The sequence below is a fragment of the Panthera onca genome, chromosome C2, assembly GCF_046562875.1.
Source record: "Panthera onca isolate mPanOnc1 chromosome C2, mPanOnc1 haplotype 2, whole genome shotgun sequence".
NCBI lineage: Eukaryota > Metazoa > Chordata > Mammalia > Carnivora > Felidae > Panthera > Panthera onca.
The window spans coordinates 40,916,950-40,940,667 of record NC_138347.1 but is presented as its reverse complement, the minus strand read 5'-3'; the positions used below and the strand labels follow the sequence as shown (position 1 = coordinate 40,940,667).

General features: G+C 37.5%; 1 protein-coding gene and 1 pseudogene across 17 annotated transcripts in view; one reads left to right on the top strand and one right to left on the bottom strand.

Moving 5' to 3' along the window:
• The window catches only part of CSNK2A2IP (casein kinase 2 subunit alpha' interacting protein), a 517,960-nt gene that overhangs the window by 302,767 nt on the left and 191,475 nt on the right, over positions 1-23,718 (bottom strand). For 6 of the 17 annotated variants that reach the window (XM_060640230.3, XM_060640232.3, XM_078452912.2 and 3 more), the window contains one exon: positions 21,226-21,272. The exons of the other annotated variants lie outside the window; for them this stretch is intronic. The gene's annotated coding sequence lies outside the window, so the exon portion shown is untranslated. The remainder of the gene's footprint in view (positions 1-21,225; positions 21,273-23,718) is intronic. 17 annotated transcript variants of the gene reach the window in all.
• LOC132683827 (large ribosomal subunit protein eL6 pseudogene) lies at positions 1,008-1,951 on the top strand (annotated as a pseudogene).

Below are 23,718 nucleotides of genomic sequence, written 5' to 3'. Positions count from 1 at the left end.
TATCATTTAAGTTTCAGCACTAAATACCTCACCATGCATCTTCCAAAGAGTGGAATACTATTTCCTATGAAACCACATGATTGCCACACCAAAAAAGTCAACAATAGTGTTATCCAATATCCATATACAAATAAATAGTCTCCATTTCCTTAGATATCTTTTCAAAACCCAGTGGTTCATAGCATTCAACTATTATGTCTCTTTAGTTCCCTCAATCCAGTAGAGCCAAATGCTCCTTCCTTGGTCATTTGTGATATTAACTACTTGAATAGTCCAGGTCAGGCAACTTATAGAACATCCCACTTTCTAGACATAGCTGTTTTCTCATCATTAAGTTTAGGTCAAACATATCTGACAAGAGCATGTATAGGAGTTTATTTTCCAGTGCATTATATCATTAGTTACTGCTTGCTAAATCAAAGTAAATTAAAGTCACACAGGCAAATTGGGATTAATGCACTAGCAGCTTTATTACTCAAAGGATTCCCCAGGAGAACTAGATTAAGAAATATATACCTGAAAGTTTTTTTTTTTAATTTTTTTTAACGTTTATTTATTTTTGAGACAGAGAGAGACAGAGCATGAGCGGGGGAGGGTCAGAGAGAGGGAGACACAGAATCTGAAACAGGCTCCAGGCTCTGAGCTGTCAGCACAGAGCCCGATGCGGGGCTCGAACTCACGGACCGCGAGATCATGACCTGAGCCGAAGTCGGCCGCTTAACTGACTGAGCCACCCAGGCACCCCTACCTGAAAGTTTTTAAGAGACTAGATCTTGAAGGTTCTCATCACAAAAAGGAAGTGGTAACTATTCAACATGTTGGAGGTGTTAGCTAACACTACAACGGTATTCATATTGTAATATAGAAGTTTATCAAATCAATATGCTACATCTTAAACTTATACAATCATATGTTAATTATATTACAATAAGAAATAAATTTTAAAAATTTAAATTTTATTTTTTAAAAAGTATAGCTTGGAATTATGGTGGGGCCTCTCTGCAAGACTAGATATCAGTATCCCTAATCCTTCACCATCCGAACCGAGAGGGAATCAAATGGCAGGCAAAAAAGCTGAGAAGCCAGATGCTAAGGAGAAGAAACCTGAAGCCAAGAAGGCTGATGCTGGTGGCAAGGTTAAGAAGGGCAACCTCAAGGCTAAAACACCAAAGAAGGGGAAGCCCCACTGCAGCCGAAACCCTGTCCTAGTCAGAGGAATTGGCAGATATTCCCGATCAGCTATGTATTCGAGAAAGGCCATGCACAAGAGGAAGTATTCAGCAGCCAAATCCAGGATTGAAAAGAAAAAGAAGGAGAAGTTTCTTGCTATTGTCACAAAACCAGTTGGTGGCGACAAAAATGGTGGTACCCGAGTGGTTAAACTTTGCAAAATGCTTAGGAAGGTGTTTGAAGATGAACCTCGGAAGCTGTTTGAGCCACGGCAAAAAAACCTTTCAGTCAGCATGTGAGGAAACTGCGAGCTAGCATCACTCCTGGGACCATTTTGGTCATACTCACTGGGAGCCACAGAGGCAAGGGAGTGGTTTTCCTGAAGCAACTAAGCAGTGGCTTGCTACTTGTGACTGGACCTCTGTCCCTTAAAATCGAGTTCCTCTGTGGAGAACACACCAGAAATTTGTCATTGCCACCTCCACCAAAATTGCTATCAGCAGTGTGAAAATCCCCAAACACCTCATTGATGCTTACTTTAAGAAGAAAAAGCTGCGTAAACCCAGACACCAGGAAGGTGAGATCTTCAACACGGAGAAAGAGAAATACGAGATTACAGAGCAGCGCAAGGTTGATCAGAAAGCTGTGGACTCGCAAATTCTGCCAAAAATCAAAGCCGTTCCTCAGCTTCAGGGCTACCTCCGCTCTGTGTTTGCTCTCACCAATGGAGTTTACCCTCACAAATTGGTGTTCTAAATTTCTTATAAAGAACCTAATTAAATAACGGATCCATCAAAAAAAAAAAAAAGTATAGCTTGAACCAAAAGTCAAAATAGGGATATCTACTTCTACCCATTGAAAATTACCACTTTACTTCATCCATCTTACCATGGGTGGCTGACAAATGAAAAACCATGTATTCCCATCCCTGCTCTCAGCCATATAAATTTCACAAATTTACAATTGAAAAAGCAGATTTGCATGATGAAACTGTACTAAGCATACTTAAATAAAGCTTACCACAAAACAGAAATAAAGACAATATGCTCCTCCAAGTAGAGAAAGATAAAGACCGTGTCATAAGATGAGCAAACATTCTTCCTCCAATATTCAAATATTCTTCCTCCAATCATAAACATAAGGTGAGTCATTCCTCTAGGAGAAAAATAACGGTCCAGAAGGATAATCCAAATGCCATCCAATTCTAGGGAATGAGCAGGAAGCTTTCCCCCCTAAGGAAGGTAAAAACTGAGGTGCCTGGGTGGCTCAGTCGGTTAAGCATCCGACTTCGGCTCAGGTCACGATCTCATGGTCCCTGAGTTCGAGCCCCGCGTCGGGCTCTGTGCTGACAGCTCAGAGCCTGGAGCCTGCTTCGGATTCTGTCTCTCTCTCTCTCTCTCTCTCTCTCTCTCTCTGCTCTTCCCCCATTCATGCTCTCTCTCTGTCTCAAAAATAAATAAACATTTAAAAAAAAGAAGGTAAAAACTGACTCCTCTAGTGAACTTTTTAATTTCATTCACAATGGATTCTTAAAATAGACACACACAGAAATCCAGACTATTTATTCTATATAGTCAAAATGATCAATACATTATTTATGATTTCTTCATTTTTCTTAATTCTGATAAAACCATTACTTATCCAAAAATAAAATGAGTATTTACCTAATTGTTTATGACTAATTTCTTTTTCATACCAAACTTTTTACTTCAAGTTTATTTTTTATATACAGAACACATTATGCTACCCTTTCTCTTGGGGTATTCTTCTAACAGTGTTGTCAAATAGAAATTTGTGCAAGCCATACATGTAAGTTCAAATTTTATAATCACCACATTAAAAAGCTTAACAGAAACATGTAAAAATGAGTTTAAAATTTTATTTAACCCAATCTTTCTAAAATATTGTCATTTCAACATTTAACCAATATGAAATTAATATTTAACAAAATATTTCATTCTTTTTTCACACTGTTGAAGTGTCCAGACTAGGTCTAAGATGGAGGTACTCATGCCAAGCTGCACATCAGCAAACTAAAACTAAATGTCTGTGATCAGCTCTCTCATGAAAGGATGGCCTATGTCTACCGATCAGCACTGGCTCGCTCAGCACAAATCACCTGACCAGCTTCAAAATTCCCTTTGCTCTATATAAGCACATGCCCAGTGTAACTTTCTTGTTTCTGCTCACTTTGCTCTATAAAACCCTCTCAGTTTGTACAACTCTCTGAAGCTCCTCTCTGTTTTCTAGACTGCCTGCTTCCCAATTCATGCATCACTAAATAAAAGTCAACTAGATCTGAAATTTTCTTTTAACAATACCCAGTCTTTGAAATCTGGAATGTATTATATACTCACAAAACATCTCATTACAGACTCTATAGATTCATCTGCAATACTTAGCATGTAGTTAATTTTTTTTTAATGTTTAATTTTTTTAAAACAGAGTGCAAGACGCAGAGGGGCAGAGGGAGAGGGATACACAAAATCTGAAGCAGGCTCCAGGCTCTGAGCTGGATGAGGGACTCAAATCCACGAACTGTGAAATTATGCCATAGATAATTTAAGGTAACAAAAACCTGTTTTCCAATACTATACCACAAACACTTCTGGGTTTTTTTATTTGTTGTTTTGTTTTGTTTTTTCCCTCCCCTCTACCACAAACATTTGTAATTTTGTAACATTAAATATGTCTTGCTTCATCAGCAGTGAAAATGGGAAATAGCTTCATTTTTGAAGACAACATGAACATTTTATTCCATTGTTATTTGTTTTGCTCCATCTCTCTGAACACAACAAAAGTATTTTATAGATGAGTAATCTTAGGCACCAAAGTCAAGCGTTTATCGCCACAGTTCATACAACAAGCCACCACTGTGCTAACTCATTGTGAAGTTGACTTCTTGTCCATAAAGCCAGGAAATAATCAACGGCAGCATTTGCCAATAATTAAATTCATACTTAGGTTTCACATGTTTCAATAATGAGATGGGAGACTAGGCATAACAATAAAATGAGTAAACTTATAGGAAACAATTTATATTGAACCTGAAAAGACAAGTTTAGAGGTAGTAAACAATATCTATAATCTCATGAACAGTCTTTCTGAAGATTTATTGAACAGGTTCTTTTTTCTTTCTGAGAATTTATTGTCAATCAGATAGCCACAAAAGACAAGTTCTTTAAAGGGCTTCAGTGGCAGGAGAGTTTCATGAATGGACCAATGGTTCATACTGCAACAAATCAAAGGGAAGGCCTGGGCTTCTGTAACTAGAGATCTTTATAAATGTCAGACTCCTTGTGATCTCAAGTATGGGTCTGATTTTCACACACCTCCATTGATTTCTACATGTGCTACAAAGGAACAGACCCTTTTCATTTATAGGAATAATTTGCTATATAAAAGAAAACCCTCCCAATTTAGAAATATGTAGGGGTGGGTCATCTTCAGGATATTCTAAACATTGAAATTTGATTAAAGTTACTGCCCAAATGCAGTTTTCATGATTTCCATTTACAGAGCTTATTTTTTTTTAGATCAGTGAACCACATTTTCCCATGAAATAAAATGAACACCCATATGTTTTTAGTCATTTTGTGACAAAATTTGGATTCTTTCTCTTAAAGACTTTGGAGTTTGATTTATTGACCTAGGCTAGATAGGATTTCTTAACTACTGTTGGGTAAAAGGCTTCTTGTGACACACAATGGTCCTAATTCAGGCTCAGATAATGGCCCTAGGACAGCTAAAAATACATCACCCTGATGCATTTGTTACGGAAGTTGGATATTATCAATGCTTGTATAACTGTTCCTGTAGTAAAGGAAGATTTAAATTTTTATTGTTTCATGTTATAAGTGACCAATAAAATGAATAACATACATCCCATTATACAATTGGAGACAAGACCACTGACTTTTCTAGAAAATAGAACAAAAATACAAATATGAAAAAAGAACCTAAAGGAAACAAAACAAAATGATCTTGTAACCAAGTAACTTGCTCCTTCAATTATATTCAACTTCTATGTAGCTTTGCACGTGTGTGCTACAATTTGCCCTAGGAATAATTTTTATCACTCACATTCTGCTAAATAAGCTAGTTTTTTTTTTGTTTTTTGGGGGTTTTTTGGTTGTCGTTTTTTCTATTTGCCTCACTGTAGTGTAAATGCCTAACAATTAGTTTTGATTGTAATGTAAGGACATTAAACTGTTGATGCCCAGGCATTGACTTCAAAGCCATCCATCTCAAATAAACATATTGTCAGCTACTATGCAGTGAGAAAAAGAGGCAGGCAGTCCCACTTAGGAGGTTCCCCTTTTAGAAAGCTTTGGGTGACCTAGATAACTGACTGCCAGAGTGACCCTGCTTCTCCCTTCCCATGCTTTAATTCTTGCTCTTATGTTTTAAATTCACCAACAGCAAACCCAAAAAAACCCTAGGAATCCCGCCTTTGATCCCAATAAAGGCAGAATTCTAGATCCTTGAATGAGCACCCTGTCTCTACCTGAGGCCTTGCTGTGTGGCCATGAGCACATGGTGTACCCTGCAGGATTTTTGAGTAATAATCCTCGTTTCATCAAAGTTCTCTGCCGATGGCTGCTGAGCTGCGTCTCACAGTTAGGAGAATCACAAGAGCCAGTCCAGCCACAGCACTGGCGCCGGTCAGAGAAACATCTGTGGGGCTCACCACAAACTGTACGGGCCAAATGAGTGCTCCAGGCATTGCTAGCCAATAGCATCACTATTGATAGACTGAGACCGACACAAAACACTCACTTTTCTGTAATTTGGTGTTGAGAGCACTTAGAAAATACATTTTAATGTTTAGAGCAAAGTTTTCATTTGTACCTGGCTACCTAGACATTTTTTTGCCCCAATTCCTGAAATGACAGAAAGAAATCATTTTAGGATATAACAGAGACAACCTACTTAGCAGAGAACAACATGCTGTTGCCTTAGCCAATCCTCATTCTGGGCAACTAATTTGAATAGCTAGTTCATTTCTGCAAGCAGCATCTTCTATTTTCTCAGAAAATGAGGGGAAGCCTGGGTTGGAAGAGGAGGAACGGGAGGGAAAGACAGGCAAATACAGAAATAGAGTGGATAACTGCTGAGGCATGGCTAATCAGAAAGGACACTCCATGCATATTATGGACCCATTGTGATAATAAAATTGGAATAAAATTGCCTACCCAAACCACTTGAGACACTCTGCATCTTTAATTTTTAAAGTTATGAAGACACTTGACACAGAAGGGGATCAATTATCATGAGTTTGCGTGCAAATACTTACTTAAGCAAGGCAGTGGGTCAGAGTCAGTAGGAAAATTGCAGGCTTGCAGCCACGTAATGGCAACTAATTACACTATTCCAGGGCCCCTTTCCAATGGTCTCAGTTGGCATTAATGGTTATGGCTGATTTATTCTGAATCACTTTCAGGGGTCTGAAGTTATGATAAATCTATGTATTTGCTAAAGAAAACTGCTTCTGATAATGAATCCACCAAAATAAAACAAAAAGGAGTCCTCCAGTTAACTTGTTAGGTGCTCAAATCTTTGAGATGAATAGTTTGGCACATTTTAATCATGGAATGGGGCGTCTGGCTTAGTATATAGGCAGCTCCCAGATCACAATAACCCCTCTTACAATGGGCAACCTTGAACATACACATTTTGGGAAATAAAAATTTAGACTGTCTCCCTGTATGGAACATTAATAGAGTGCTTTATTTCATGTAAAATAAAGTAAATAAGGAGCTTCTCTTTGTGGTAATAGTTTTAAGGGTCCGTTCAGACACTGACTTGGTTTCAGATTATCAAGACAAATTCAATTTTTTGTTGTTGTTATACTATGAGATTAATCAGCTGATTTAATAGAAAAGTCTTTACACTTCTTCTTTGTTCCATTGCCACAAAATCTGGAGAGATTACCATTTCTGTAAGGTCAAGTCTGAGAAAAAAACAACAACAAATTGGTCTGGTAGACAAGAAAGCTGAATTTCATTCCCAAGTCCATTAAATGAGCAGTCAGACATGCAGTGAACAGTAAAAATAAGCAATCTCCATTTACTGTCTTTATTCCTTTAAGGAAAAACTCACATCCCTCTAACCCTGTTGCCTATGCAAAAACTACCTAGCTAGATGCAACGTATTTTTCTCTTTCGATCTGTTAGTAATATGCCCATTAAGAAGTGGATTTAGTACTGGTAAATAAATTGCTTTTTCTTTCTGTTCTATTGAATGTAATGTTTTAATGTGTATTTAAAATTAATCATTACATATAAAAGTAATTCCATTCCACGGTATTTCCCTGAATCTCTTCCAAAGTATATCACCTTTACAGTAAATAAGCTTTGCTTGTGGGGAAAAAAATCCTCTTAACCATTAAAAAGAAAAAAGTATATGTTCTCAGCCTGCATGGCCACCTGTGTCACCACCTACACTGTGGGTGGACATGATATGCTGACCTCAATCAGATGCAGTAACCATGTCACCAAAAACAAGAAGAGATTACAGTGAATACTACACATGCCACCAAGAAGCTAATCAAATTTTAATGTCAGCTCCTCATTTTGCTAGCTTGAATTCTTAAAAACATAAAATATATATATTCCCATGTTTAGCATAATTAACATTACATGAAATGCATAAATGTGCATTCAGAGCCTCCCTTCCTTTTCCTACCTTTGCTGAAATGTCCACTTTATTTCTTCCTGAAATTTACAATCTATTTGAATTAGAAGAAGAGTGTTGGCACAATGCTGGGTAATACCTGGCTCGATGTTGAGTAAATGGGTCCACACTGGCATCCTTGAATGCACACACTTTGAAGAGGCAGGACTGAAAACTACCCCCCTCTATTGATACGTGGATCGATATGGTTAGTAGATGTAGTAGTTTTTCCTTCTTCCATCCTCTTTGTGGTCTGCTTGGGGGTAGGAGGCTATTAGCAGTGGAGTAGGAACTAACAGCATTACATGCTACAAAGAGCAATTGCCTGAGCAATTTTCCTAAGCCAGAGCCAAAGGAAAGCAATGTAATGCTCCCCCTCGCCTCTCTGTCAGCCACATGAGAGTGGAGCTGCACGGTGATCTCCACAGGGCAAATTCCGTGACAGAAACTGACTTCTGTGGCCAATTGCATGGCGGCATGGGTCTGTCTCAAGTAGGAATTTAAATATTGAATACTATGTACAGTTTTTTCTTTTCTTTTCTGGGGCTATCAAAAATAAAAACTTTAATAACACAGGTGTGTTTCCTTGACTTCTTTGGAAGAAAATACCTTCTAGCTAAAAAAAGATGCACAGTGTTATTTGAAAATATTAGTATTATCATTATCATTTGGTATTTTAATATCATTTGGTATTTTAATATCAAGTCCAGTGAGACAGTGGCCAAAAGTTCCATTTTAAGATTGTTCAAACTTATATCTTTCAGCTAATATATGTACAAAATATTCCTTGAGATCTGACCATTCAATGTAGAGTGTCTCTTTCCCCCTTTTAGAATGTCACATATTTCAAAACACTGTCTCTTCACATCTAAAGAGATAAGAGGCAAATAAAATGGAAAAGTTCAACTGCCAGATAAACCTTCTGTAGGCAACATTTAAAGAATCTGTTCTTCCCATATCCCAGGCCTGAAAATATAAGTAGATTGTATTCATTCAATCTAAATGTTCAAAGCGCATGTAATCAATGTTCATTAAACAAGTAACTACCTGTACTTAACTTTCTTCTTCCAGTTCTAGCTTTGGATAGAATTTTACTGTTTCAATTTCAAATTCAAAGCTATGCAATTGTGATAGCCATTTATTTTGTACTTTTATATTGGTATTTTAATACCTTATTTAGGCTTATTTTCTTCTATTTAAATTTTTACATGTAATATAAAAAGTGATGATTTTTTCAAAAAGAAACAGTCTTCAAATAAAGTCACAATAAGGCAAAGGCTACAGTTGAGCAATCAATGAGATTGAAACACTATTTATTGCTCATTTTATGAAATCATAGAATCATCAATTGAGGAGATAATCTTAGAGATCATCTAATATAGCTCTCCTCATTTTCTAGAAGAAAAAGAAAAAATAATAAAAAAGTAAGGTTCAGAGGAAATAGGTGATTTGCTTATGACCGCATGACTAGTAGATGGCCAAGATGACACCAGACTGCTTCATTCCTGAAATATTGTTACTCTACAAGCTCCCTGAGAGAATAAAGATTAAAATAGAGTAGTAATTACAAGATAAAGAGATAAATAGGTATCTAGGACCAACTAAACCAGGAAGGTGTCAAATAAAGGAAAAGTGCCTGAAAATGGTTAACTTGGTAAGAATCCCAACAGGAAACAGATGACACACTCAAATTGGGATAATTGGATAATAAATGAAGTATTTACCAAGCTGTGGGCCAGATACAAAAAAGTCATAAAAGCTAGGCCAGAGTCCAGGCTAGAAAATCTGAGCTATTCCTATTCCTAGACCAAAACTGAGGAAGAAAGTGTGGCTCCAGGAAGCCAAAGCAAGGGTCCTCTAAGGAGGGCTACAAGGACAGGAGCTCTGACCTGTGGTCAAAGGACAGAGCTAAGGAGAAGTGATCCTGCAGGGAGGGAAGCAGGGGATTGAACTCACTGATGTCTCTCCCCACCGTCTGATCTCTTGCAGCAGACTACTTGCAGTAAGTTACCAGAGGGGAAGAGGACCTCTTGATATATGGTCTATGTAGATCAGTCTCCCCGGACAGAGAGAAGAGTAGGAAGGGCAAAGTGAGGATCCAAAAAGGTACATTAAGGCATGCAGGTAAAATGTGAGCAAAGAAAGAAATGACAGATAAAGAGCTTAAAAAAATCAATTGTAAAATTAGGAGCAAAAAAGTATTTACTCAAGCAAGGGGAGAATAGTGTAGAATGAGAAAGTTGTATGGGAGAATTAATAGACAGTAAGTTCAGGTTTTGGGAAAGAGGAAAAGAAGAGTTAATGGAGAGGAAGAGGGAAAGTTGAGGGCAAGAGAGAGAAGGTTGATGATGCGATGGGTATAAACATATTAAAGTGTAAAGAAAAAAATCATTTTTTCGTGTAAACCTGTTCTAGCCTGGGCTAGAGAGAAGTTTCTTTTTTTAAGTTTATTTATTTATTTTGAGAGAGAGACAGCAAGCAGAGGAGGACAGAGAGAGAGGGAGAAAGAGAATCCCATGTAGGCTCTATGCTGTCAGCAGGGAGCCCGACACAGGACTTGATCCCATCAACTGTGAGATCATGACCGAAGTCAAAACCAAGAGTCGGACACTTAACTGACTGAGCAACCTGGGTGCCCCAGAGAGAAGTTTCTATCAGACTGTTCTGCTCTAACAATTATACAGTATTAAATATACAGGCTTTATGTGAATATTGAGAATTTCCAAATGACCTTACCTGATGAAATATGTTCACTCCACCTAAAATCCTTTTCCTTTCCTTGCTTGGCATAAAAGACTCTTGCAGCATGTTGTTTGGTGTTAACTTTGCTCCCTTTCTAAGCATTCTCATTTGCCTGTGCTGCTTCTATCTACTACCAGCCCCCCATCCTTCCTGAACAGTCATCTGTGTACATCTTCATCAAGACTGTCCCTTACAGATGCCGTCAACGTACTAAACCTATCCCTGGTCTACCATTTTCCTTCTGATACTGCTCTGTCTTGCTTCTGGTTATTTAGGATTTGATTTCTTCCACAGGAACCCTCAAGCTATACAGAAAACAAGAAAAATACACCAAGTATATGGGACTTATCTCCCAATATAATCAGGAAATAAAAGAATTTGCTTCCCTTTGCTGGGAGTGTCCTTATGTTTCTTGGCCCCTACCACATATCCATAGCTTTTCTTTTTCTTTCACCCACAAGCATTATTTCCAACTTTTCTCCAGAATTCTTTGCCAATCAAAAGATAGACTTTCTTTGCTAAGACGTTTACCAACTTGGAATGAAATATTTTGTGCTTATAATTTAATTTAGGATTATGCTATCATTGACCTAGAGTTTTTATTTTCTTTTGAGATTTCATTGGCCTCTGGAAGTCTCAATCCCTGCATCTATAAAAGATAAATAATAATAGCTTCTTCCTCATAAGTTGTTAAAATGATATGAGATAATCCATGTAAAGTGCTGATTACAGCACAGCAAATAATAAAAGCTCTTTAAATGTTAACTGTTATTATTATTACTCCGTAAATGGCTGTCCATGACGGGCAAATGATTTACTGCAAAGAATGGTAATGTAGCAGCTAAGGGGTCAAAGCTCCTCTCCCAAGGATAAAGATGAAAGAAAAATGCCACCCCCATTAGAATCCCTTGGTATCAATGATTAAGATCATCTCTAATGACAAGCTAGTCTTTTTCTCAGAAATGGCACATATTTATCCCCATCAATCAGATTAGCCAGTCTAGAATAAAGTTACATTTTTTTCATGGTGACCTTATTTTTCCATAGCTTGTGTTTAATGAATCATATTTGGGGCATTCAACTTAATCTTGAAAAAACTAATAGAAATATTGCAGAGCATAGTTGTATAGACATTTTGAAAATCTTTGATAAATAGCTTTGTAAATGGATCCTCACATGCATGATAGTACTAGAAAGACCTCTGTGCTAGAAGAACACAATCTAAGGAAGAATATAGGCCAGCTGACTGAAATGAAAAATATGATCTGAGGCTGAAATAGAATTAATGGAACCATACAAAACCACCCAAATTAAAACCACCACCAGATTATTCCTGAGATGGTTAGTATATATGGTGAAATAATTAAATATGATCCTTTAGTTTTTAATTGGTTTATAATTGAAAAAAAGAAAAGTAACCTAACAAATACCTTGTACCCACTCTCAGATTTAATAAACATGTTTTCACATTTTCTTTAGGTAATTGTGGAAAGACATAAAACAGTAAAGGTTTGATCCAAGTTCTTCTTGTGTGTGCAGCCTAATTCATTCTATTCCATGCCATCCCCATTACATTCTAGACAAACTGAAATGTATACTTTCCAACAATGTTTTTACACTTTTTACACACAAACGTATGATATGTTGTGCGTGTCTATGTACAACATATATTATTCTTAATATTCAAATTTTTGAATAACAGGCCTTGTATTGTATGAGTTCTTAAGAGTTTGTCTTTTTCTCTCAACATTTTCCTGCTTATTTTCTTTATTCATTGTGACTGCTGAATATAAAATTATCCACTTCATGATGGATTTTTTTTTAATTTTTTTATATAAACAATGTCGCATTGAATGCCCTTGTACATATTTTCTTGTGCACATATGCAACAGTTTTTCTGAAGTAAATACAGCACTTAGAAGTGGAACGCTGGATCCTGATCAACTTAACCAGATATTGCCAAATCATTCTGAAGACTTGCTGTATCAATTTATACAACCACTACCGAAATACAAGGGTCCCCTTTATTCCATATCCTCACCAGCGCGTGGTATGGCCAAAATTTCTTAAATGTTTATTGTTCTGGTGAATGCAAAATCAATTTTTTGTTTAGATTTTATATAAAAGCCAAAATTAAAACAAATTTTAAAGTGAATGCCTTTTAAGCAGTAAATTCCAGGATTATGAATTTGAAGTATCTTACTAAATTTCCATGTAACCCATTTCGTATCTGTGTAGACTGTTACCATGTGTGACATCCACAGTGAATTGCGCAAAGAGTAAGTGAAACGGCAGATTCCCTTTCTTTCCAAAGCAAAGAACAAGGTTTATTCCATCTCATTTTCCTCAGACTCAAAATTACCTAAACCCTTGAAAAAAAAGCTCACTTAACTATAAATGAGCCTTGAAAGTTAATTTACACTTTCTAGATAGGAACATTCTTAGAAATCCTGTTTTCTTCTCCTTCTTCTCCCCTTCTGTCCCACACCTTCTTCTTTTCCTTTTCCTTCTGTTTGACACTTTTTTCTTCCCTTAAGAAAAGCCTATTTAAATACACTCAGTTGTAAAGTTGGACTGGTTAGCCACTTCTTAAACGTGGCAAAGATTACAACTTCCCACAGAGGTTTTGCATTTGAGTCTTTTCATTAATACAGCCAGCAGGATTTGAGGATTTCATTAACTCTTCATTAGGAGTTAGACAATTCTAATAAACCTATCTTTCTTCTATAAGGCTAACTTACCCAGTTGTTTTATTTCCATTACAGTAATGTTAAAATCTGTTCTCAATAAAATTTTCTGCAAAAAGTACCTTTGTTCCTAAAGTTAGTCTCTAGAAGATATTTATTTTTTTCTTAATGAAATGAAACTTTCTGCAAGATCCCACATACCAGCAAGAACTGTATAAACTAAGGGTTATTAACTAAGGGGTTACTACTTCATTGTTATTATTGATATTCAAGTATGTATATGGTCATATTTTTATTTAAATAATGACAGTTTGCTGGAGTCAGTCTTATTTTCAAAATTATAAAAAGAATTTAAGCTCTTGTGAAATAATCAAAATATAGCTTTTTAAATATACAGTCTATGTTACTTTATAAGACTCTATATCTGACTTTTATGACTGATATTTTAATGATTTGTTAAAAAGCAAATAGTATACTTGCACCTGGGTGGCTCAGTCGGTTAAGCGTCCAACTTCAGCTCAGGTCATGATCTCGTGGTCTATGAGTTTGAGCCCCGCGTCAGGCTCTGTGCTGACAGCTCAGAGCCTGGAGCCTGCTTCAGATTCTGTGTCTCCTCTCTCTCTGCCCCTCCCCAACTCGTGTGTGTGTGTGAGTGTGTGTGTGTGTGTGTGTGTGTGTGTGTCTGTCTGTCTCTTTCTCTCAAAGATAAACATTAAAAAAAAAACCTAAATAAATAAATAAATAAATAAATAAAACTGTTTTGCCTAAATTTCAAGGCCATCAATAATTTAACCCAATCCATTTGTACTGATTGATCTTGTTATTTCTGTATCCACACTCTACACCTCCACCAAATTTCTTATCAATTTCTTATCTTTGTTCATCAAAAACGTTTGATATGTTTTCCCTCTGCATCATGGACCTACTATAACTTTTACATCAACACTTTTACATTCATTTCCTATTGCTGATACAACAAAGTACCACAAATTTAGCGGCTTAGAACAATACAAATGTCTTATCTTACAGTGTCATAGGTTAGAAGTCCAATACAGGTCTCACGGGGCTAAAATCAAGGTGTCATGGGGCCTGTGTTCATTTTCCAGGTTTTAGAGGTCACCCTCATTCGCTGGCTTATGGCCTGCTTCTGTCATCTTCAAAGCCAGCAATGTTACATTTTTCTCACCATTCTTCCATAGTCATATCTCCCCATCTCCTACCAATGCTATGGTGGCATCTCCAATTTTAATGACTCATGTAATCAGTTTGACTTTACCCAGGGCAATCACCTCATCTCAAGGTCCTTAACTTATGCACAACTGCAAAGTCCCTTTTGCCATGTACGGTGATACATTCATTGGTTCCGGGGATTAGCACACAGAAATCTTTGGGAACCATCATTCTGCCTGCCACAATTTTCATCTTTTCCTGCCACCTAACAAAGTTTACTTCTTTCCACAGAGAATAAGAGCATGCACTGAGTTGTTCAGACTGAAAAATTTCACTCAATTCAACTTCCTATTTTACAAGTAAGTCCAAGAGTCTCATTGCTGCCAAATGACAGATTATTAGCAAATATTTGTTAAATGCTAAATGAAGTAGGGGTGCCTGGGTGGCTTAGTGGGTTAAGCATCCAATTTCAGCTCAAGTCATGATTTCACGGTTTGTGGGTTCGAACCCTGCGTCGCAGGGCAGAGCCTGGAGACTGCTTCAGATTCTGTGTCTCCCTCTCTCTCTGCTCCTCCCCCACTTTTGCTCTGTCTGTCTCTCAAAAATAAATAAACATAAAAAAAAAATTTTTAGGGGCAACTGGGTGGCTCAGTCAAGCCTCCGACTACTGCGCTCAGGTCATGATCTCATGGTCAGTGAGTTCGAGTATCATGTTGGGCTCTGTGCTGACGATCAGGGCCTAGAGCCTGCTTTGGATTCTGTGTCTCCCTCTCTCTCTTCCCATCCCCTGCTCACACCCTGTCTGTCTCTCAAAAATAAATAAACATTAAAAAAAATTTTTTTTAATGTTTCAGGCTAAATGAAGCTACTTGCCTTTCTAGGCCCAGTTCAGATAATAACACTGTTATGAAGCATCACGTAATTATGTCAGCTTAAATTAATTTCTCAACCAAACTTTCTCTAGCATTTATTATCTGACCACTAATTTGTATTCTATCATTTATTTTATACAAGGACAAAAAACAAATATTACTTTTCTACTCTTAGAACTATATTTATTATATGTTTCATTTTTAATTTCTATTATATGATCATGTTTTAGACTTTTCCCTTTATTTCATTTTTCAATTATTCATTCCATTGTGCATTCTCCATATTTTATGTGCCACATTTCATTAGCCTGGGTCAGTTCTGTGCCTAAAGGCAAGATCTGTTCCTTAGTTTATTTTCCTTCTCAACTCACCTTGGTAATTCTCCTTGCCAAAAAACGCACTAAGGCAGGGGGAAAGCATAGAGACAGATTTTCCATGCTTTCTCTACTTTTCCAGCATTTCTGACTGTAGCTGGTGTGGCAACTCAGCTTGGATTAGCACCCTGGGCCTAACTGTCTTGAATTTATGAAGAAGTATGAAGCCCCACATAAGTCTCAGGACTATGTGTCACTTTATTTTTTCTACCAGGAAGAATAAGTTTCACTCTTCACTGCCAGGCCAGTGTCCAGAGCATTCCCTACATATAGTAAGCACTTCATAAACATTTATCAAATGAATAATTGAAAGGATGAATGAAAGACTGACATAAAAATTAGACTCTGAGTTAGTGTGTCTAATTTTTCAATGCAGGAGTGGAGTAGGTAGGTAAATTTGGTTACCCTATTTTTCTCAACCCACTTTGGATACTATTTCCTGGAAATCCCATGCATTAGGGATAATATATTTTTTTAGGATATACATGTGATTTTTTCAAATGTCAAAAGCCAATACATTGTCTTCTAAAAATGTTAAGGAAAAACCCAAGACAACCATTTTGGCTCAAGAATTAAGTAGTAAAGTCTTGTGTAACAGAATTCAAAGTAACAGAATTATTCCAGAAGTATTTCAAAAATGCTTTTAGTCCTTATGCTATTTTTAAAGAATGCCTCCCTCTAAAACGACTTTATTGAAAAACACCACATCTTATGAAGTTAGTATTTCATTACACTTTTTTGTATGTCTTTCTTCTCTCCCAGATCTTGAACTCCTTGGTGTGTTTGACACATCTTTGTATCCTTAGAACCTAGGACAGTTTCCATTTCTTTTTTAAAAAATGTAAATAAATGGATGAGTATGCATCCTACTTGGTATCCTTTTTTCCTCAGATATCTGTCAAACATTAATGTGTGCAGGAGGAGGAGCCAAGATGGTGGAACAGCATGGAAGTTTCTTTTGTGTCTCGTGTGCATGCAATACAGCCAGAACAACACTAAACCATCCTGCACACCTAGAAAACTGATCTGAGGATTAACACAACAATCTGCACAACCTGAACCACAGAACTCAGCAGGTACACAGCGCTAGAGGTGAACTTGGGGAGCGAGTAGCTGCAGAGGGCAGGGAGGGCAGAGAGAGGATGGAGATGGGGAGTGTGGGATACAGAAAAAGCATCCCCCCGAAAGAGCTGGAGAGAAAGTGGAAAAGTATAAACAGTCGCAGGGACTGAACTAAAAGGGGAGAAAGGAGAAAAGAGAAAAGAGAGGGTTTAAATTCCATTAAGACTGTAAACAAGGGCAGCGCAAAGGCTGTAACTCCGTAGCTTGATACCTGGTGGTGCTCTGGTGGGAAGGACAAATCCCCAGAAGCAGAGTAAAGTCCGGAGGTCTTTGGGCCACACAGGGAGAGCCGGTTCCCCTGCTGGGAGGACACCTGGTAGACGCTGTGTGACTCCCCCAAAGGCAAAGGCGCCAGTGGACCTGGGAGAACAACCACATTCACTGGTGCTAGAACAAGGTCACTGGGGGTGAAGCCTGGTGCCAGATGTATGTTGAGATTTACCATAATCCCTGAAATGCTGCTGCTACATGATCGCGTGAACTTTTTCTGGGGCGGGCTGGCATCCAGCCACAGTCTCCGAGCGTCGGAAGCAGCACGGTCCAGCGAACATTCCTGGGTGTGGCCGGCACCCGGCCATTGTTCAGTGAGACCCTCCCGCAGAGGGGCAGAATGGGTCAAAGCCACAGCCCCTCAGAAATAAAGGGTCAGGAAAAGAAACCGCATGTGAGATAAAACTCAGGAGGGTGGTTCTGCCTAGAGCTTGGTCACAGACAGTGTAAAAGCAGTGAGTGGACGGAAGCCGAAGACAAAGTGAGGGTGCAGGATTGCTGATCGGAGAGAGCAGAGTTCTGATACTAGAGACTGGTAGCTGGGTGACGCCATTTTTACCGCTCCTGCGTGTGTGTGCACACACCTACAAGCACCAGAACAATCCACCCCAGTAGGCTAGAAGCGCCATCTAGTGGAGAAAGGAGCTGTTACGCTAAGCCCCACCCAACTGGGCCAACCTCAGTCTTCAAGAACACAGGTCTCTCTGCCTGCTTAGTTTATGGACTATAAAGCACTTCATAGTTTGACTTCTAGGGGAAAACGAAGTGGTATCAGTCATACTTCAGTCTGTTCACTAGTCCATCTATTCAATTTCCTTTCTTTTTTTTTCTTTTTTCTCTTTTCTTTTCTTTTTCTTGAATACAGAAAGAGAAAAAAAATTCATTTTTATTTTCAATTTTTAATAAAAATATTTTTCTTTAATTTTTTTCTACTATATTTTTTACTTTGGTGTAAATTTTTTCAAATTCTATTTTACTTCCATCATTTCACTTTATTCTACTTCAGTGTTCCCATTTTTTCAAACTTTCAAACAATTTCCCTTTTTTTATCTTTCCCCCTTTTTCTCTAATCTATCAAGCCCCTTTCAACACCCAGACCAAAACACACCTAGGATTTAGCATCATTTGATTTTGTGTGTGTTTGTGTTTTTAATTTTTTAATTTTAATATTTTTCAATTTTAATTTTTTTTACCTCATTAATTCCTTTTCTCCCTTCAAAATGATGAAATGAAGGAATTCACCCCAAAAGAAAGAGCAGAAAGATATGACAGCCAGGGAATTAACCAACACAGATACAAGCAAGATGTCTGAACCAGAATTTAGAATCACGATAATAAAAATACTAGCTGGAGTCAAAAATAGATTAGAATCCCTATCTGCAGAGATAAAAGATGTAAAAGCTAGTCAGGATGAAATACCAAATGCTATAACTGAGCTGCAATCTCAAATGAATGACATGGCAGCAAGGATGAGGCAGAACAGAGAATCAGTGAAATAGAGGACAAACTTATGGAGAATAATGAAGCAGAAAAAAAGAGGGAGATTAAGGCAAAAGGGCATGATTTAAGAATTAGAGACATCAGTGACTCATTAAAAAGGAACAACATCAGAATCATAGGGGTCCCAGAGGAGGAAGAGAGAGAAATAGGAGTAGAAGGGTTATATGAGCAACTCATAGCATAAAACTTTTCTAACCTGGGAAAAGACACAGACATCAAAATCCAGGAAGCATAGAGGACTCCCATTAGATTCAACAAAAACCAACCATCAACAAGGCATGTCACAGTCAAATTCACAAAATACTCAAGCAAGGAATGAATCATGAAAGCAGCAAGGGAAAAAAAGTCCTTAACCTACAAGGGAAGGCAGATCAGGTTTGCAGTAGACCTATCCACAGAAACTTGGCAGGCCAGAAAGGAGTGGCAGGATGTATTCAGTGTGCTGAATCAGAAAAATATGCGGCCAAGAATTCTTTATCCTGCAAGGCTGTCATTCAAAATAGAAGGAGAGATAAAAAGTTTCCCAAACAAACAAAAATTAAAGGAGTTTGTGACCACTAAACCAGCCCTACAGGAAATTTTAAGGGCAAAAGATGAAAAAGCAAACAAACAAACAAATAAATAAATAAATAAATAAATACCAAAAGCAACAAAGACTAGAAAGGACCAGAGAACACCACCAGAAACTCCAACTCTACAAGCAACATAATGGCAATAAATTCATATCTTTTAGTACTCACCCTAAACGTCAATGCACTAAATGCTTCAATCAAAAGACACAGGGTAACAGAACGGATAAGAAAACAAGATCCATCTATATACTGTTTACAAGAGACCCACTTTAGACCTAAAGACACCTTCAGATTGAAAGTAAGGGGATGGAGAACCATCTATCATGCTAACGGTCAACAAAAGAAAGCCAGAGTAGCCATACTTATATCAGACAATCTAGACTTTAAAATAAAGACTGTATGAAGAAATGAAGAAGGACATTATATCATAATTAAGGAGTCTATCCACCACGTAGACCTAACAATTGTAAACATTTATGTGCCAAATGTGAGAGCACCTAAATATATAAATCAATTAATCACAAGCATAAAGAAACTGATTGATAATAATACCTAATAGTAGGGGACTTCAACCCCCACTTACAACAATGGATAGATCATCTAATCAAAAAATCAACAAGGAAACAATGGCTTTGAATGACACACTAGACCAGACGGACTTAACAGATATATTCAGAACATTTCATCCTAAAGTAGCAAAATATACATTCTTCTCCAGTGCACATGGAACATTCTCCAGAATACTGGGACACATACTAGGACACAAATCAGCCCTCAACAAGTACAAAAAGATTGAGATCATACCATGCATATTTTCAGACCACAACACTATGAAACTCGAAATCAACCACAAGAAAAAATGTGGAAAGGTAACAAATACTTGGAGACTAAAGAACATCCTACTAAAGAATGAGTGGGCTAACCAAGAGTTTAAAGAGGAAATTAAAAAGTTCATGGGAGCTGGGGTGCCTGGGTGGCTCAGTCAGTAAAGCGTCTGACTTCGGCTCAGGTCATGATCTTGCGGTATGTGAGTTCAAGTCCCGCGTCGGGCTCTGTGCTGACAGCTCAGCCTGGAGCCTGCTTCAGATTCTGTGTCCCACCCCCTCTCTGCCCCTCCCATGCTCATGCTCTATCTGTCTCTGTCTATCAATAATAAATGTTGAAAAAAATTTTATAAAAAAAATAAAAAATAAAATAAAATAAAAAAGTTCATGGAAGCCAATGAATATGATAACACCACAACCCGAAACCTCTGGGACACAGGAAAGGCAGTCATAAGAGGAGAGTATATAGCAATCCAGGCCTTTCTAAAGAAGGAAGAAAGATCTCAGACTCACAACCTAAACTTACACCTTAAAGAGCTGGAAAAAGAACAGCAAATAAAACCCAAAACCAGAAGAAGGCAGGAAATAATAAATATTAGAGCAGAAATTAATGCTATTGAAACCAAGAAAACAGTAGAACAGACCAATGAAACCAGAAGCTGGTTCTTTGAAAGAATTAACAAAATTGATAAACCACTAGCCAGTTTGATCAAAAAGAAAAAGGAAAGGACCCAAATAAATAAAATCAAAATGAAAGAGGAGAGATCACAACCAACAGAGCAGAAATAAAAACAATAATAAGAGAATATTATGAACAATTATATGCCAATAAAATGGGCAATCTGGAAGAAATGGACAAATTCCTAGAAACATATACACTACCAAAACTGAAACAGGAAGAAATACAACATTTGAACAGACCCATAACCAGTAAAGAAATCAAATTAGTAATCAAAAATCTCCCAAAAAACAAGAGTCCAGGGCCAGAGGGTTTTCCAGGGAAATTCTACCAAACATTTAAGAAAGAGTTAACACCTATGCTCTTGAAGCTGTTCCAAAAAATAGAAATGGAAGGAAAACTTCCAAACTCTTTCCATGAAGTCAGCATTACCCTGATTCCAAAACCTGACAGAGACCCCACTAAAAAGGAGAAATATAAACCAATTTCCCTGATGAACACGGATGCAAAAATCCTCAACAAGATATTAGCCAACCGGATCCAACAATACATTAAAAAAATTACTCACCACGACCAAGTGGGATTTATACCTGGGATGCAGGGCTGGTTCAATATCTGCAAAAAAAAAAAAAAATGATGTGATTCATCACATCAATAAAAGAAAGGATAAGAACCATATGATCCTCTCAATAGATGCAGGGAAAGCATTTGACAAAATACAGCATCCTTCCTTGATAAAAACCCTCAAGAAAGTAGGGATAGAAGGGTCATACCTCAAGATCATAAAAGGCATATACAAAAGACCCAACTCTAATATCATCCTCGATGGGGAAAAACTGAGAGCTTCCCCACAAAGGTCAGGAACACAACAGGGATGTCCATTCTTGCCACTGTTATTCAACATAAGTATTGGAAGTCTTAGTCTCAGCAATCAGACAACACAAAGAAATAAAAGACATCCAAATCAGCCAGGAGGAGGTCAAACTTTCACTCTTTGCAGATGACATGATACTCTGTATGAAAAGCCCAAAAGGTTCCACCAAAAAACTGCTAGAACGGATTCATGAATTCAGCAAAGTTGCAGGATATAAAATCAATGCACAGAAATTGGTTGCATTCCTATACACTAACAATGAAGCAACAGAAAGAGAAATCAAGGAATCAATCCCATTTACAATTGCACCAAAACCCATAAAATACCTAGGAATAAATCTAACCAAAGAGCTGAAAAATCTATACACTGAAAACTATAGAAAGCTTATGAAAGAAGTTGAAGAAGACACAAAAAAATGGAAAAAGATCCCATGCTCCTGAATAGGAAGAACATATATTGTTAAAATGTCAATACCACCCAAAGGAATCTACATATTCAATGCAATCCCTATCAAAGTAACACCAGCATTCTTCACAGAGCTAGAACAAACAATCCTAAAATTTGTATGGAACCAGAAAAGACCCCAAATAGTCAAAGCAATCTTGAAAAAGAAAATCAAAGCAGGAGGCATCACAATCCCAAACTGCAAGCTATACTACAAAGCTGTAATCATCAAGACAGTATGGTACTGGTACAAGAACAGACACTCAGATCAATGGAACAGAATAGAGAACCCAGAAATGGACCCACAAATGTATGGCCAACTAATCTTTGACAAAACAGGAAAGAATATCCAATGGAATAAAGGCAGTCTCTTCAGCAAGTGGTGCTGGGAAAACTGGACAATGACATTCAGAAGAATGAACCTGGACCACTTTCTTATACCATACACAAAAATAAACTCAAAATGGATGAAAGACCTAAATATAAGGAAGCCATCAAAATCCTCCAGGAGAAAGCAGGCAAAAACCTCTTTGATCTTGGCTGCAGCAACTTCTTACTCAACACCTCTCCAGAGGCAAGGGAAACAAACACAAAAATGAACTACTGAGACCTCATCAAAATAAAAAGCTTCTGCACAGTGAAGGAAACAATCAGCAAAACTAAAAGGCAACTGATGGAATGGGAGAAGATATTTGCAAATGACATATCAGATAAAGGGTTTGTATCCAAAATCTACAAAGAACTTATCAAACTCAACACCCAAAAAAACAAATAATCCAGTGAAGAAATGGGCAAAAGACATGAATAGACACTTCTCCAAAGAAGACATCCAGATGGCCAACCGACACATGAAAAAATGCTCAACATCACTCATCATCAGGGAAATACAAATCAAAATTACAATGAGTTACCACCTCACACCTGTCAGAATGACTAACATTAACAACTCAGGCAACAACAGATGTTGGCGAGGATGCGGAGAAAGAGGTTCTCTTTTGCACTGCTGGTGAGAATGCAAACTGGTGCAGCCACTCTGGAAAACAGTATGGAGGTTCCTCAAAAAATTAAAAATAGAACTACCCTACGACCCAGCAATTGCATTACTAGTTATTTATCCAAGGGATAGAGGTATGCTGTTCGAAGGGACACATGGACCCCAATGTTCATAGCAGCACTATCAACAATAGCCAAAGTATGGAAAGAGCCCAAATGTCCACTGATGGATGAATGGATAAAGAAGATGTGGTACATATATATACAATGGAATATTAGTCGGCAATCAAAAAGAATGAAATCTTGCTATTTGCAACTACATGGATGGAACTAGGGGGTATTATGCTAAGCGAAATGAGTCAGAGAAAGACAAATATCATATGACTTCACTCATATGAGGACTTGAACACACAGAACAGATGAACATAAGGGAAGGGAAGCAAAAATAATAGAAAAACAGGGAGGGGGACGAAACATAAGAGACTCTTAAATATGGAGAACAAACAGGATGTTACTGGAGAGGTTGTGGGAGGGGAGATGGGCTAAATGGTTAAGGGGCATTAAGGAATCTACTCCTGAAATCATTGTTGCACTATATGCTAACTAATTTGGATGTAAATAAAAAATAAAATTTAAAATCAAACAAACAAAAAAACATTAATATGTGCAAAGGACTGAGAAAATGCATGTTTCCTGCCATCATGGAATAATAATGATAGCTCCAAATAAAGAATTATCTGTCTCCATATA